This window comes from Terrapene carolina, unplaced genomic scaffold, assembly GCF_002925995.2.
Source record: "Terrapene carolina triunguis isolate 2854851 unplaced genomic scaffold, T_m_triunguis-2.0 Scaffold464, whole genome shotgun sequence".
NCBI classification, from domain to species: domain Eukaryota; kingdom Metazoa; phylum Chordata; order Testudines; family Emydidae; genus Terrapene; species Terrapene triunguis.
Genome location: NW_020664815.1, coordinates 900 through 15,801, shown reverse-complemented (window position 1 = coordinate 15,801; position 14,902 = coordinate 900). Strand labels below are relative to the sequence as shown.

The window sequence follows — 14,902 nt, the reverse complement described above, 5'->3', positions numbered from 1 at the left end:
CCTTTCTCCATTTCTCTCTTCCTTCCTTGTCCTTGTGTCTCTCCTCTGTTCTTCCCTCCCTACAGCAACCTCCTATTCCCACCCCACAAAGGCTTCACTCCTTCCCCGTTCCACCTGCTCAAGTGATCAGCCAGGGAACTTGAATGTTGACATCGAAGTGTCCTCATTTCAGTTGATACTCCGATGACATTAACAGGGACAGGAGAGTTCACACTCTCTGAGCTACGGCTTCAGGATGCTGGCAGCCCCAGCAAGGCAACACTGTCTCCGTTTACACTGGGGAGTGCTGAGGGCCAGCAACTCACTTTAAAAAATGTGAAAGCTGAGATTCTGCACCCTCTGAATACATGACACAGCCACATCAGTCCGGGAGACAGGCCAGGTCTGTCCCATCAGCCCTGGGTCTAGCAGCCCTGCTGTGACCTCATTAGCGATCAGACAGTACAGGGGAGTTGCATCTTATGCGGGGATTAGGTTCTAAAGTCAGCGAGTAAGGCGAAAATCGCGTATAGTCAAATGCTTGAGTGGAATGGGAAGCGGAATCGCCTGCACTACAGGTACAGTATTTAAATTATTTTTCTTTTTTTGTTGTTTTGCCAAGCACGTATACTTAAAATCGCGTAAGTTAAATGCACCTATGATGCGACTCCACTGTAAACGGCTCTTCTCCTACCTGAGTCACCCACTAGGGGAGACAGAATCACACGCTCCAAGGGCAGGGAGCAGCTTCCTATTCAGTGCAGTTATCAAACCTAACGGCCCATGAGGGGGAGGGAAATGGAGCCCAGGACTTACCTGCCCCCAGTGCTCCCAGCACCCTAAAGAGGGAGAAAAAGGGGAGGCCGTCAGTGGGAGTGTCCCTGGGTGGGGAGGCCTCCTGCTCTGCAGGGGTCACCATTGAAGCCTCGGGCAGTAGGGGAATTTCAGGTTTACATTCCCAGAGCAGCTGCCACCCCCTACCAGGGACTTTCCCCTATGCAGCCCCAGCAATCCCTGCTGGCAGGTCGCCACTGCGGAAACCTTCTCCCCAGGCACTTTACAGGCAGAAGATATTTCTCTGCATTGAGAACCAAATTCCTCCCAGTGCTGAGAGACCCAGAAGGCCCCTGGCCCCACTAAACCCATTAACCTGCAGTGAGAGGGGCCTTAGGCTTGCTCGGGACCTCAGCATGGTGGGGGAGGGGATTTCACCCTCCAAGTGCAAATGCAGACAGACATTTCCAGGAGAGAAGGTCTTGGGGCTGCAGCATCCAGAACTCCCAGGACCCATCCCTGGCACCGCCGCCAGACTCACTGTGTGACCTTGGGCAGGGCTCTGCCCCTCCCTCTGCCTCACTTTCCCCATTTGTCCCATAGAGATAATGCCCCTGACCCCACTTTGTAAAGTGCTTTGGGATCTAGGGCTCAGAAGCGCCTATAGAAACACTGCGTATGATCATTGCAATGACAGCCTGGCCTGCAGGGGTTGGCTCAGTGGCTGCTGCCCCTTCTCTCCTCCCCTCTCGCTGAGCAGGGAAATCTCCCAGGACAGGCTGCAGATGCCCTCATCCCTTCTCTGGACAATGGCTCTCTCTAGCTCTTCCAGCTGGGACAGCAGCCACTGCTTCTGCTCCTCCAGAAACCCTCGCAGCTCCTGCCACTCCCAGACGATCTTCTGCCTCTCGGCTTCCGTCTGTTTCTGCAACAGGGAGAGGGCGGCTCAGTAACAGGGGAACAAAGAACATAAGAATGGACATACTGGGTCAGACCAATGGTCCATCTAGCTCAGTATCCTGTCTTCTGACAGTGGCCAATGCCAGGTGCCCCAGAGGGAATGAACAGAACAGGTAATCATCAAGTGATCCATCCCCCGTCGCCCATTCCCAGGTTCTGGCAAACGGAGCCTAGGGACACCATCCCTGCCCATCCTGGCTAATGGCTATTGATGGACCTGTCCTCCATGCACTTCTCTAGTTTTTTTTTTAACCGAGTTAGTATCTTGGCCTTCACAACATCCTCTGGCAAAGAGTTCCACAGGTTGACTGTCCGTTGTGTGAAGAAATACTGTTTGTTTTAAACCTGCTGCTTATTCATTTCACTGGGTGACCCCTAGTTCTTGTGTTATGAGGAGTAAATAACACTTCCTTATTTACTTTTGCCTCACCAGTCATGATTTTATAGACCTCTACCATACCCCCTCTTAGTCGTCTCTTTTCCAAGGTGAACAGTCTCAGGCTTCGTCTACACTGGCACTTCGTCAGCAAAACTTGTTATTCAGGAGTGTTAACACCCCTCCCGAATAACAAATTTTTACCGATGAAAAGCGCCAGGGTGAACAGCGCTTTGTCGGCAGGAGCGCTCTCGTACCAACAAAGCTGCTGCCGCTTGTGGGAGGTGGAAGATTTTTGTCTGCAGAAGACCTCTCTCCTGCCAACAAACAGCAGCTACACTGCGCGCCTTTTAGCAGTACGGCTGTAGCGGCACAGCCATGTTGCTAAAAGCTGTGGAGTGTAGCCATAGCCTCAGTCTTATTAATCTCTACTCACACAGAAGGTGTTCCTTCATCATTTTGTTGCTATTTTCCGAACCTTTTCCAATTCCAATGTATCTTTTTTGAGATGGGGTGACCAGATCTGCACGCAGCATTCAAGATGTGGACGTACCATGGATTTAAACAGAGGCAATATGATATTTTCTCTCTTATTATCTATCCCTTTCTTAATGAGTCCCAACATTCTGTTGACTTTATTGACTGCTGCTGCACATTGAGTGGATGTTTCCAGAGAACTATCCACAGTGACTCCAAGATCTCTTTCTTGAGTGGTAACTGCTCATTTAGACCCCATCATTTTATGTGTATTTGATATTATCTTTTCCAATGTGCATTGCTTTGCATTTATCAACATTGACATTCATCTGCTCGGTAACTGGGGAAAATCATAAATGCGCCTCAGGGCGGTGGCAGAGTTATTTACCAGAACACAAGATCTCTTGTGGTGAGTGATGGGAAGTTCATTTATCCTGAGAAGGGAGGAGGGCTCAGGGCCGGGGTGAGATGTACATCACCACCAGGAGGGACACTTCTCCCCAAAACCTCATCAACTTGCACTGAGCGAAATCCTCCATCTCTGCAGCCCACATTTCATCTCCTTCCTCCCCATCCTCCTAGGAGCTAGACAGGGACACCCAGTGGATTCAGGGGGGCTGGGGTCTTCAGCGGCGGGGGTCCTTCCGCTCCGAGTCTTCAGGGCACTTTGGCGGTGGGTCCCAGAGCAAGTGAAGGACCCTCCGCCGAATTGCCACTGAAGACCCGGAGCGGAAGGAGCCCTCACTGCCGAATTGCCGCCGAAGACCCGGAGTGGAAGAAGCTCTGGGTCTTCGGCAAAGGGTCCTTCACTCGCTCCGAGTGTGTTCAGCGGCACTGAAGGACCTGCCGCCGAAGACCCAACAAAAACTCTCATGGGGGCCCCTGAAAACTCTCGTGGGGGGCCCTGTGGGGCCCGGGGCAAATTGCCCCCCTTGCCCCCCTGGGCGGCCCTGGAGTTAGAAAGGATCCCTGGTCACTGTGACATCCAAACGGCCTGTGGGAAGTGTCTCTCGGCTAACACAGACTGACCATCTCCTGCCCAGCAGCCTCCTGCATCCTAAGGGCATCATGTTACCCACGTGTTTGACCCTGCAGGCTCCCTGGGCTCCAGTGGGGATGGTTCCCTGGCTGAGGCTGGCAGGGTGGGCCCTGCATTCACCATGTCATTCTTATGCCAAGGAAACCTAAGTGGTGGGTGGCTCTGGGCACCTACCAGCAGCTCCTCGCTTTGCTGCTCCTCCTCAGCTTTGGCTGCTTCTCTCTCTTTTCCCAGAGGGGCCAGATGCTTTTGTGGTACCTCCTGGAAGAAGCAGAGGAGGAAGGGTTAGAAACTGCTGTAAACGGGCCTCCCAGCTGTCAGATTTCAGTGCCCATCCTGCCCTGCAGACTCCTGGAACTCAGACTGAGAGGGAAACAGGGAGCAGCTTTTCCAGAAGAAACACAGCGCCCCAGGCTGCAGTGACAGGAGTGCAGCCCAGTTCCCCAGGGCCTCACCCACATCCCAAGCAGCCAACTTCAGACAGTCCCCCACTTTCCCCAGCTCCAGTCCCCAAAGCTCCCGCAGGGCCAGATCTGAACATGGAGCCTCCCAAATATCCCCCAATCCCCAGCCCTGACCCCCCAGCACATCCCAAACTCCCAGCTCCCAGCAGCCCCACAGTCCCCAGCACCAGCCACTCCTCCCACCCCACAGCCCGGCTCTGACACCCCAGATCCACTTCCCCAGCCCCTCGCTCCCTGGCCCAGCCTTGGCTCCGAGCTCTGCAGCCGAGCCGCGCTCCGGGCCCCTCCTGCAGCTCCCGGCCCAGCCGCTCCCGGGCTCCGTCGCACCGGCCCAGCAGCAGGGGCTGCTCCGCCCCGCCCGGGACATTCGCCCCCCACAGCCCCTCACCGGCCGCGGGGAGCTCGGGGACCCACCCGGGCAGGGGGCGAACCAGGCAGCCGGGGCCGGCCCCTCCCGGCAAGAGCGTGTCCGTCCCACGCGTGTCTCCGACCCCCGCCCGGGCCCTGCCCGCTCCGCGCTGCCCGTGGACCCACCGCGCTGCCCCGCGGGCTGCAGGGCTGGAGCAGCCTCCGCGCTGCGCTCCCGGCCCGGCCATGGCCCCGCTGCAAAAACAAAGGTTTCCCGGGCTGGAGGCAGGAAGGGGCGGCTCTTACCCGGGCCTGGCCCTGCCCCGCCGGGCCCCTCGCAGGGGGTTTGTGACACTCGGGGAATCGGGAAACCTCCTCAGCCTGGAGGGGGGGCAAGAGACTGGCTGGATCTTACCAGGAGAAAAGCAGGGGAAGGGGCTGGTTTGGCTGAATCATTAGACTAAGGAGACCCCGGCTGAGAAGGCAGAATAGATCCTGCAGGAAGCCCCTTTCTTCCCCTGCTACCCCAGCAGAGTGGTGCAGTGGAAGCGTGCTGGGCCCATAACCCAGAGATCAAAGGATCAAAACTATTCTATACTAGCTTGTGTTTTATTACAACCCTGGAAATAGTTCAGTCTGCCTTCATTTGTTCCACATAGAAAAGAAGAACAAATTCTCTCCCTGTTTACCCTTCCACAGTGATTAAAGGAAGGAATAAAGCCCCAGCAGAGCCTTATCCCACAGAGTCCACTCCTGTAAGGTGAGAGATGTGCTATGACTCCAATCACATGGTTTCTTCTGCAGCAGTGTCTTCTTTTTCCTGGAGGAGCAGTACGGTTCCTGAGCAGAGGCAGCCTGATTAATACTCTGCAACTAAAACAAGCCGTCTGAAAGATTCAAATCTTACTCCTTTGGAAATTCTGCACTACTGCACAAGCACAGAATTCATGTCCCCCACAGAGTTATTTGTTTCCCTGCAGAAAGAATGACTTTCTTATGGGGAAACAAAGGGAAGCCTCAAGAGTGGTCATGCACCCCTCCCCAACAGCGCAGGCATGTCATTTTGGACCCCTGGAGTAGGCAGCAGAGAGGTGCAGCCTCACCACTGAGTTCATGTTCTGGGGGAGGGGGCTGCAGGGTGATCTCCCATCTCCGTGCATCCAGTAGCCTGTGCTCCCCACTACCATGCTGGAGTCTCCATATTCATGTATTGACAAATAAAATTTGCAGAATTTTAAAATATTGTGCACAGGATTTTTATTTTACTTTATTTTATTTTTTGGTGCAGAAACCCCTCAGGAGTAAAACCTACTCAGCCTAACTCAGCTGCCCTATGAATAGATCCTGCAAGTATCACACTGTGCAGCAGAAGCGTGCTGGGTCCATAACCCAGAGGTTGATGAATCAAAACCATTCTCTGCTCAATTGTGTTTTATTACTTACAGCCCTGGAAATAATTCCGCCTGCCTTTATTTGTTCCGCATAGAAAAGAGGAGCAAATTCTCTCGCTGTTTGTGCTTCCACAGCGATTAAAGGAAGGAATAACCCCCCAGCAGAGCCCTACCCCACAGGGTTCCCCCCCCCCGCAGTGGCCAGAGGGGCAGTGGGGGGCCCCGAGGGCCCCCCCCCCCCCCAGTGGCACAGTTGTCTCTTTGGGGCTTTCCCCCTCCCCACCTAGCAGGTGGTGCTTTGGGCCCCCTGGGCTTCCACCTCCCCCCCCAAAATTCAATCAGGGGTATATATGATATAGGTCAGAGGCCATGATTTTTCATTTCTTGCCCATGAGCTGTCCATGACTTTTACTAAAAATACCTGTAATTAAATCATAGCCTTAACTATGACCCCAGTCACAAGGTTTCTTCTGCAGCAGGGTCTTTTTTCCTGGAAGAGCAGTGTGGTATTTCCTGGATTTGACGAAGTGGGGGATTTTCTTGTTTTTTTCCAATGGTTTTCATGCAGGGGGTTGGGACTCAGTTTCCCTGAATATTACTGGTTTAATTAGGTGAGGGGAGAGGGAGTTTATCATTACAGAGGACCAACAAGAGAACTTGAGACCCCAGCCAATGGCCTGGACAATGGATACCCCAGCGATTGGTGACCTGGTGACCCGGAGGACCAGCTCAGGAGTTGCAACTGGTTCTAGACCGTGAGAGGACAATGGACTGCAAAGAGAGGACCCCGGTGACCTAACCAGCCGGTTCCAGGCAGAGGGGGCCAGAGGACAGAAGAGGGGAGAGGAGACCTAGGCGACTCTGTTTACCTGGAGAGAAGACAATGGACAGAGGTGGGGCTTAGGGCCAGTGCTGTCAGATGCCAAGCAGGGGGGCTATGGGCTGGAGAGGCAGAGCAGGCAGAGCCCACCTGGATGCAAGGGAGACTTGGATGTGCTGTGCTGAAGGAGGCCAGGCCTGAGAGCCTGGAGAGTTTCCTATGCTGTGTTCAAACACTCAATAAACCCTTCTGTTTTATGCTGGCTGAGTGTCACTCCAGTCTAGAGAACAGGGTTGCATTATTCCCTTTGGGAGTGGAGGCCCTAGGGGTCCAGAGTGAGTGGACTCCCTGAGGGGCCCAGGGCGAGAGACAGGCATGCTAAGGCTCAGAGAGGTGCGGCTCCAGGAGGTGGAGGGGCTTAACCCCCATGAGAGAGTGCACCCCCGAGAAGGGCTGTCTCACTCAAGGGTGTTCCGCCCACAGACCACACAAGGCCAAGAGTGCGCAAGCCCTGTGAGTCCGTGACAACGTGGTAGCAGAGGAGAATTGGTGGATGCACCCTGTAGACGGTTGGCTGTAAGTGCAGGTGCTTTGCAGTGAGTAGATGCCAGCGATAAAACTAGGGCATTGAAAGGAACCAGCATGGAAATGGCCTAGAACCAGCTCTGTAAGAAGGACCTGGCACATCAGTGCAGGGAGAGAGGGCTGAGCGTGGGGAGGCTCACTAAGGAGCAGCTGATTGCTCAGGTTGTAGAGACTGATGAGTCTGAGGAACAGACTCCAGACCCCAGGGGGCTCCTGGGGTGCCCAGGGAGCTGGGGAGTAGCCATGGGGGCAGACTGTGTAGCAACCGGGAGTGTATCAAACCCGACTGCCCAGTCAGCACAGGGGGACCCAAGTCAGGTTTCTCCCTGGAGGAACTGCAAAGGCTGGAGCTGAAGCTGAAAGTGAAGGTGCTGGAGCTGGAGGAGTGGAGGCTGGTGGACTGTGCAGAACAGCAGAAGCATGAGTTGGAGTTGGAGGAGCGGCGGGCCAAGAGGGCCTGCCAGGGGGTAAATGGGGAAGGGCCCCAAGACACCAGTGCTATGAGGAATCTCGACACCAAACTGCTGTCCCAGTTTAAGGGGGGGGGGATATTGATGTCTACCTCACAGCCTTTGAGAAGGCATGTGACCTGAACCAGATTGACCCCGCAGACAGGTTTCGCTGTCTGACCCCCCTGCTGGGTCCCAAGGCCATAGAGGCATTCAGCCAAATGGATGGTATTGAGATGGGGGACTATGACCTGTTCAAACAGGCTTTGCTGCTGAAGATTGAACTGACCCCCGAGGGGTACAGGAAATGATTCTGGGGTGTACGCAAGACCTCAGGTGTCACTTACAAGGAGGTCGCCAACCTGCTGGGGGAATATCTCTGTAAGTGGGGGAAGGGCAGAGGGTCCACTACCACAGAGGACGTGTATAACCTGGTGGGGTTGAAGCAGCTGTATGACATCTGCCCTGCAGACCTGAAGATGTGGTTAATGGACCAGAAGCCCAAAGATCTGCGCAGTGCAGGTGAACTGGTGGATGAGTTTGTGAACAGCAGATCAGGGGCAGGAGGGAGACCCACATCGGGGACTCAGAAGGGGAGTCACCCAGAGACCTGTCAAAGGTGGGACTCCAGGAAGCCCAGCTCAGGGGTGCCCGGGAATGCCAGGGCAGGCCGACCCCTCTCGTGGGACTTGAGGGACCTGAAATGTAACTACTGCGGCCAAAAGGGACACAAGGTGGTGCAATGCCTGAAGATAAAGGAAATGGCGGCCAAGCAGAACCTGCAGGGTGTCAACTGGGTGGAAGCCCACTGAGAGGGGGCACCGCCTGTGCTAGGGGGAGGGGACCGCCAGGCCAGGCCAGGCCAGCAGGGGAAGGCGGGGCTCAAGGTCCAGAGCGCCTGTACTCAATCTGGTGGGTGAGTGTGGGACAGGCCCCGGGGGACATCATCCCCATTGAGGTGGGGGGAAGATGCATTGAGGGGTTCTGGGACATGGGCGCAGAGGTGAGACTGGCATGGTCTGAGGTGGTGGGCCCAGACCAGTTAGTGCCCGTTGCCTACATGACCCTGAGGGGAGTGTTTGGACCCCCGGTCAAGGTGCCTGTAGCGAGGATACACCTGAAATGGGGAGCTAAGGAGGGACCCAAAAGGTCAGAGTGCACGATCACCTGCCTACTGAGGTGCTAATGGGTAATGACTTGGAGAACTGGCCAGATGGCACTCAGAGCGCCCTAGTCCTTACCCGGAGCCAGAGCCAGCGAGGGACGCAGGACCTCCTGAAGGGGGGGATGGAAGCACCAAGGGTAGGGCTCGACAGGGCTGGGCCAGAGCCTCTGTCCCAAGGTGGGGGAAATTGAGGCACCACCAGACAGCAGCTCCAGTCTAGAGATCAGGGTTGCATTATTCCCTTTGGGAGTGGAGGCCTTGGGGGTCCAGAGCAACTGGACCCCGTGAGGGGGCCCATGGCAGAGACAGGCGTGGTAAGGCTCCGAGAGGTGCGGCTCCAGGAGGGGGAGGGGCTTAACCCCCCTGACCCCCGAGAAGGGCTGTCTCACTCAAGGGGGTTCCCGGCATGGGGCCAAGAGTGGGCATGATCTGTGAGTCCGTGACAGTGACCCCTTGCACAAAGCAAGCCTCTGAGTGTGACCCCCCTTATCAATTCAAAACATATTTTTTATATTTAACCTGATTTTAAATGCTTAATTTATTCTTTAATCTATTCTTTAAAATGAATTTACCTTTTCTCACCACTTTTATATTAAGCCTAAAACACACTTTAATTGAATCATTGTTATAAGCAGAAAAGGTTTTTTTAATAGTTACTGTTTAATATTGGGGGTGCGAAGACATTTGTCAATATCACTTTTCACAGCAGACTTCGTGCTCCATTGCCACCCTCACTTCTGCGCTGCTGCTGCCTAAAGAGCTGGGTGGGCTTGTGACCCCCACATAACTGGGGACTGTAACCCCCAGCCTGAGAACTCCTGGTCTGCCCCCTTCCCCCTCTGGCTTGATCCCTGTCCCGTTTCCCAGGGGTACGTGCTCTCCTGGAGCTGGATCGGCCCCTCCTGAGGGAAGCCAGAGCCGGGGCTGGGGGGGTCAGTGAGACCAGCAGCGCTGGGAGAAACAGACGCAGGGGAGCAGAGATGGGCTGAGGAGGCGGGGGGCCACTGGGGACGGGCAGAGTCACTTCCCTGCCCGCCCCCAGTGCCCCCCCGCTCTCTCTCCATCCCATGGGGGGCCCGGCTCAGCAGAGCCCGGGGCTGTCCTGGGGGTCGAGTCCCAGCACCGCAGACAGCCCCGGCGAGCGCTGCAGCCCGGGTGGGGTTTGCAGGGCACAGGAAGGGGCTGGAGCAGCTGGGAGCGGTGGGTGCCGGGAGGAAGGAGGCAGGAGCCGGGAGATCAAAGAACCGAGAGCATCAGACCCCGGGCAGCTCCTGAGAGACCAGACGCTGCTGCCTCCATCGTGACCTGGGAGCTGAGCAGCTGCTGCTTCCCCAGGGGGGTCTGTGCTGGGGAGAGCATGTCATTAACCCCTCCGTGCCCGGCCAGGGGGGACCTTCTCCGGCTAGAAACCGCCCTGGACTCTGCTGACGGCAACTCCCGAGCTGAGACTCCAGGTGACTGAGACCTTGGGGCTGAGCAGGTACCTGACTCTGCACAGTGCCGCCCCCATCTCTGCTCCCCGGGTGTGCGGGGCCCAGACCTGCTGCTATCGCTAAGATCAGAAGGGATCCTTCTATCAGCGAGTCTGACCTGCTCCCACTGGCTCTCTGTTGTGTCCAGTAACTTGTGTGGATAAAGCAGGTCTTCCTGACTGGTACCTCCTTCCCTGCACGTGCAGAGCGGGGCCAGCCACGGGAGAGAGAAAGCCCCCAAGAATGGGATGGTGACCACGTCTCCCATCCAGGGGGGTAGGGTGCTAGGAAAGTAGAGGAAGAAATGGAAGAGGGTGTCAGGAGAAATTAGAGGGGGCAGGGGCAGATTTCCAGATCTCTGACCCACCCAGGCACACTCACTGCAGCATCCCTGCACAGGGTCACTTTCCTGTGAACAAGGTGAGGAGCAGAGAGAGGATAAAACAGCCCCTGACTCCCTGTTTCCCCTGCTGCAGGAGTGTGCTACCCTGGGGCCCATTTTCCTTTAGAATAGCTGCAAAGAAACCAAGGATTTTTTTAAAAAACATTTTTACAACATTTTATTGCTTTGTTTTTTAGCTTTTGCAGAGTGAACTTTTTTTAAATTACTTGCTTATTTTTTAATATGACATTTTAATTAACTTAGATTTTACTATTTTAAGTATTATTTTAGAGATTTAATTTTTTTGTTTGTACTTCTTTATTGTTTTTTATTTTTGCCATTATGCTCTTAAGTCTGTTTTTAATGTTTTTTTTATTTGTTGCTTGCCTGCTTGTTTGGGCCCAATTTTTTTCTGTATTGTCTCTTTCCATGGGCACAGGCTTTGTTCCACTACCAATTCAGCAAGGAGGGTAGGCTCCTTAACTAGCCCACACCCCTCCTGGTCCCTTTCCTTTTTGTAATTACCCCACAGGGTGCTTTCCTCATAGTTGGGGGTGCTGTACATACAACCTTCTCCCCCCCTTCACCTGCTGGACCTCTCCTCAGTCTTAATGAGGGCTGCTATAGGGGTGCAACAAGGTTCCACCCAAAATTGAGGATTCTCCCAAAGGGAGAGGTCAAAGCCCTCACAAGGGTCACCCGATTCATCCCCCGTGTGACTCACCACCTGGGCCGAACACATGGCCAATTAACATTTCAACTGCTTGATTTTGTTTTTATGGCGAGCACACTGCCACTGCAACGTATGCTGGGGACGAATGGTCACATTTTTGATGAGTCCCTGAAGGACCAATACTTGCTTAACCAGTGCTTCCAGGCAGGTGCATTTCGCCTTTTTCACCTGGAAGTCCTGTCTTAAGGCTTGCAACTTGTCCTGGGCATAGGCTTGGCTTGCAGCCTGGTTAATACTTTGTGCTTTTAGTTGCTTAATTTTTATTCCCCCCCCAGCTGTCAGGTACACACCTCCTCCCTTCTTCTCAATTTTTGTTTTGTTTTGACAGCATTTGATACCACATGGCAGCTGCATTCCAAATTACTCCCACAGCTGCCCCTAGGTTTTTACTCTTCTGCTTTTCATACTTAGTATACACATTTAACAAATCTTGCCAAGAATGTACCCTCCTCTGAAACTCCATCATGGAAGCCCAGGGATTGTATCCCACCCTGGTGAGAGCCCTCTCCAGCCGGGAGAGATCATCCCCCCCTTTTGAAAGAGGAAGCAGGGTCCCATCCCTCTGTGCCGCCTCTCCCAAGTCCCGAGCATTAGGTTCACCAGCCTCCCGTGACGCCAGGTAACTGGGCAGCTGGACCGTGCCCATGTTCCCTAATGCCCGTACGTCCAGGCTTGAACCCCTCGGTGATACCATCACCCATGACTGTGGGACTTCCGAGTCCACAGCTGTGCTCTTCTGTTTCCTGAACATGCTGTTACAATTTTTCAGTACAACTTGAAACTTTTTTAATTACTTGAGATTTTATGTCACTCATGCTGGCACCGGGGCTTCCAATGTTACCCCACTGAGCCAGAGGAAGAAACGCTAAGCCTCCCTCCATATTGCTCGGCCTTCTACCACCGAGGGTCCACACACCAAATACACAAACTCCTCCCAGGAGCACAGCGAGAAACCCTAAGTTCTCCTCTTTCACTCTGTGACTGATGGCGTACGGACCAAGGATTCTCTCCTGGAGCGAGGATCTCTAAGTCCCCCTCTACCCAGCACTCCTACGACCAGGGGTTTACCCACCAGCACCCTTTCCCCGCCGACCAGGGTGGAGAGCGGAATGCTAAACCCCTCTCCAGTTCTCAGCTATGCTACAACTGAGAGTGGGCACACCTGTAATCATAAATCCTCAACATGAAATACCAACAGTGCCAGACAGAGCAAACATGATATACCAAGGGTAGAACCGTTGGCGCGTGCCGCAGGGCTCCCCACCTCCGCAATTCTCCACCAAAACTGTGAGAGATTTTCGTTACCAATCTGTCTGGAACGTCAGTTGATCAGGCTGGGGCCACGGGATTTTTTGGGGAGGAGATGACGAGGCGCACCAAGGATCTAAATTTTAAAAGCTTTATTGACAAAATAATAAAATAACAGCAGAGAGTGCTGGGACCATTCCCACATCACTCAGGGGAAGAAAGAAAGCATTAGAACCCCAAGCCCTAACCCACGTTCATACTTACACATACTCTACCCAGGCGGGCCAGGCCTGGGTGTAACGTCAGAAGAAGGGAGGGGGAAGGTGGATGGGAGTGCTGTCCTGGGCCCAGGCCTGTCCAAGAATCAGTTGTGCTCTCCAAGTTGCTCCAGCTCTTGGGAGGGTTTTAAGTCCTGGGCGTCTTTCGGGGTGTTTTTGTCCCGGGTCCTCTGTTCCTGGTGCTCATTTATCAGTCCAAACAGGGTTGCTGTGGCCTCCCCGGTTTCCCAAAAAATCCCGGCTCTGGAGATTGTTTTTCTTTCTGTCTTGGCCTTCACTGTGTTTGCTGTTATCTACAGCTCTGTGGCTGTTCAGTTGAGAATCTTCCTTTCTCACGGTTGCCCAGACAACTTTCAAGCCCCGTCTTTCTCAGCTGTCAGCCAAGTGTTGGCTGTGAGCAATGTCCTTGGGCGGCAGCTAGCGTCTAATCTTCGGACTGAGTTCGTTAGCTACAGTGTTGAATTAACCCATTTTCTGCTCTCCTTCTCCTTCCCTTTCGGCCTCTTGTACCTACAAAGGAAACATCCACTCTCCACTCACATCCCTCTAATCCTCCCCAAGATGCTTTACCTCATCTGGTCACCCTAATTCACACTCTGTTGCTGGGAGGGTTTGAAAATATCTTGGTTTGTTACTACTGCTTGGGGGAGTGCACGGGGGGACAGGGGCAAGGTCTGTGCTGCAATATAGGGATTGAGCATGTTCCCACCATGGCAGAATCTACAATCTGTGTCTGCAGGGAAAGAGCCTGGGGGGAATCGTGACATGAAATGAACTAAAGCCTGTTCTGAAACCTCCACAACTGCCCTTTTCGCCCTGCCAGGCTGCCAGAATGAGGTCCATGTTTCACTCCAGTTCATCCCAGCCTCCCATGGGACACGGAAGAGAAATGGCTGCAGTGGAGCCAGCTCAGGTAGGGATTGTCAGGGGGCTGCTGGTGGATTCCTGCTGGAGGGAGAGGGGCAGTAAATACTGACAAGGTGGCAACTTCTGGGGAGTTAGGTCTGCAGGGGGGCAGGGAATATGCTGGGTGAAGAAAGGGATGGGGACAGAGTGTGACAAACCTGCTGGGACTTGTGTAACGTGGGCCTAGATCCTCAGAACAAATGCTTGGGTGTTGGGGGAGAAAATTCCCTAATTTGTGAAACAGGAAACAGAGAAACCAACTCTCTGGGCAGGGCTGGGAAAATTGACCAGACTTCCAGTGCTGAACCCTCAACCTGCTAGCCAGAGGCTGGTGTGACATGGAAAGGGGGCACCCACCAGGGAGGCATAGGGAAGATGCCCCGGCTCCTCACATCCAGCTGCTGGCAGTGGGGAGGGTGCTGGGATTCCTACCATGAGGCTGTGCCTGGACCCTACTGGGGGCTCGCATCTCCTGTATCAGCCTCTGGCTAGTAGGTGTGTGATGGATCTGCTGGGAGAGACAAGGGGCTCTCTCTTTGTTCCCTCACCCAGATGCCTTCTGGCTGCTCTCGGCAATATGGGGATATGACTCTGCTGACTGTCTCTCTCTCAGAGCTTCCATTTGATGGGCTCCTTTCTCCCATGAACAGTGGGGCTGTGAGTGGGGTAGCAGGTACTGAGTGTTGGACTCTTTCTCTTGCAGGGGCCAGTGACCTTCGAGGAGGTGGCTGTGTATTTCACCAATGAAGAATGGGCTCTGCTGGACCACACTCAGAGAGACCTGTACTGGGACGTCATGCAGGAGAACTATGAGAATGTGACCTCACTGGGTAAGGATTCCTGTCCCCTCAGTTCTTAGAAGGGGAAATGAAGAGTTAATGTTCATATTACCCCCACAATGCCATCTCTACTCTGCACTGTTTCAGCATATCCCCAAGATGCCAGGGACTCACATGCTAGCCCTCTGCCCTCCCCTGCTACAGAACACTTTGGGAGCAGAGCACAGGAGCAATACTGCACAAACTTTAACCACTTCTCTTTGCTAAGGTAATATTT

At 54.1% G+C, this 14,902-nt stretch overlaps 1 long non-coding RNA gene across 1 annotated transcript; it reads right to left on the bottom strand.

Moving 5' to 3' along the window:
- Window positions 1-1,460: 1,460 nt before the first annotated feature.
- LOC115271332 lies at window positions 1,461-4,692 on the bottom strand. The gene is made up of 3 exons (XR_003899913.1): window positions 4,604-4,692; window positions 3,780-3,866; window positions 1,461-1,678 (listed from the first exon to the last, which is right to left on the bottom strand). It is a non-coding gene; the product is annotated as an uncharacterized LOC115271332 (long non-coding RNA).
- Between the last annotated feature and the right edge of the window lie 10,210 nt (window positions 4,693-14,902).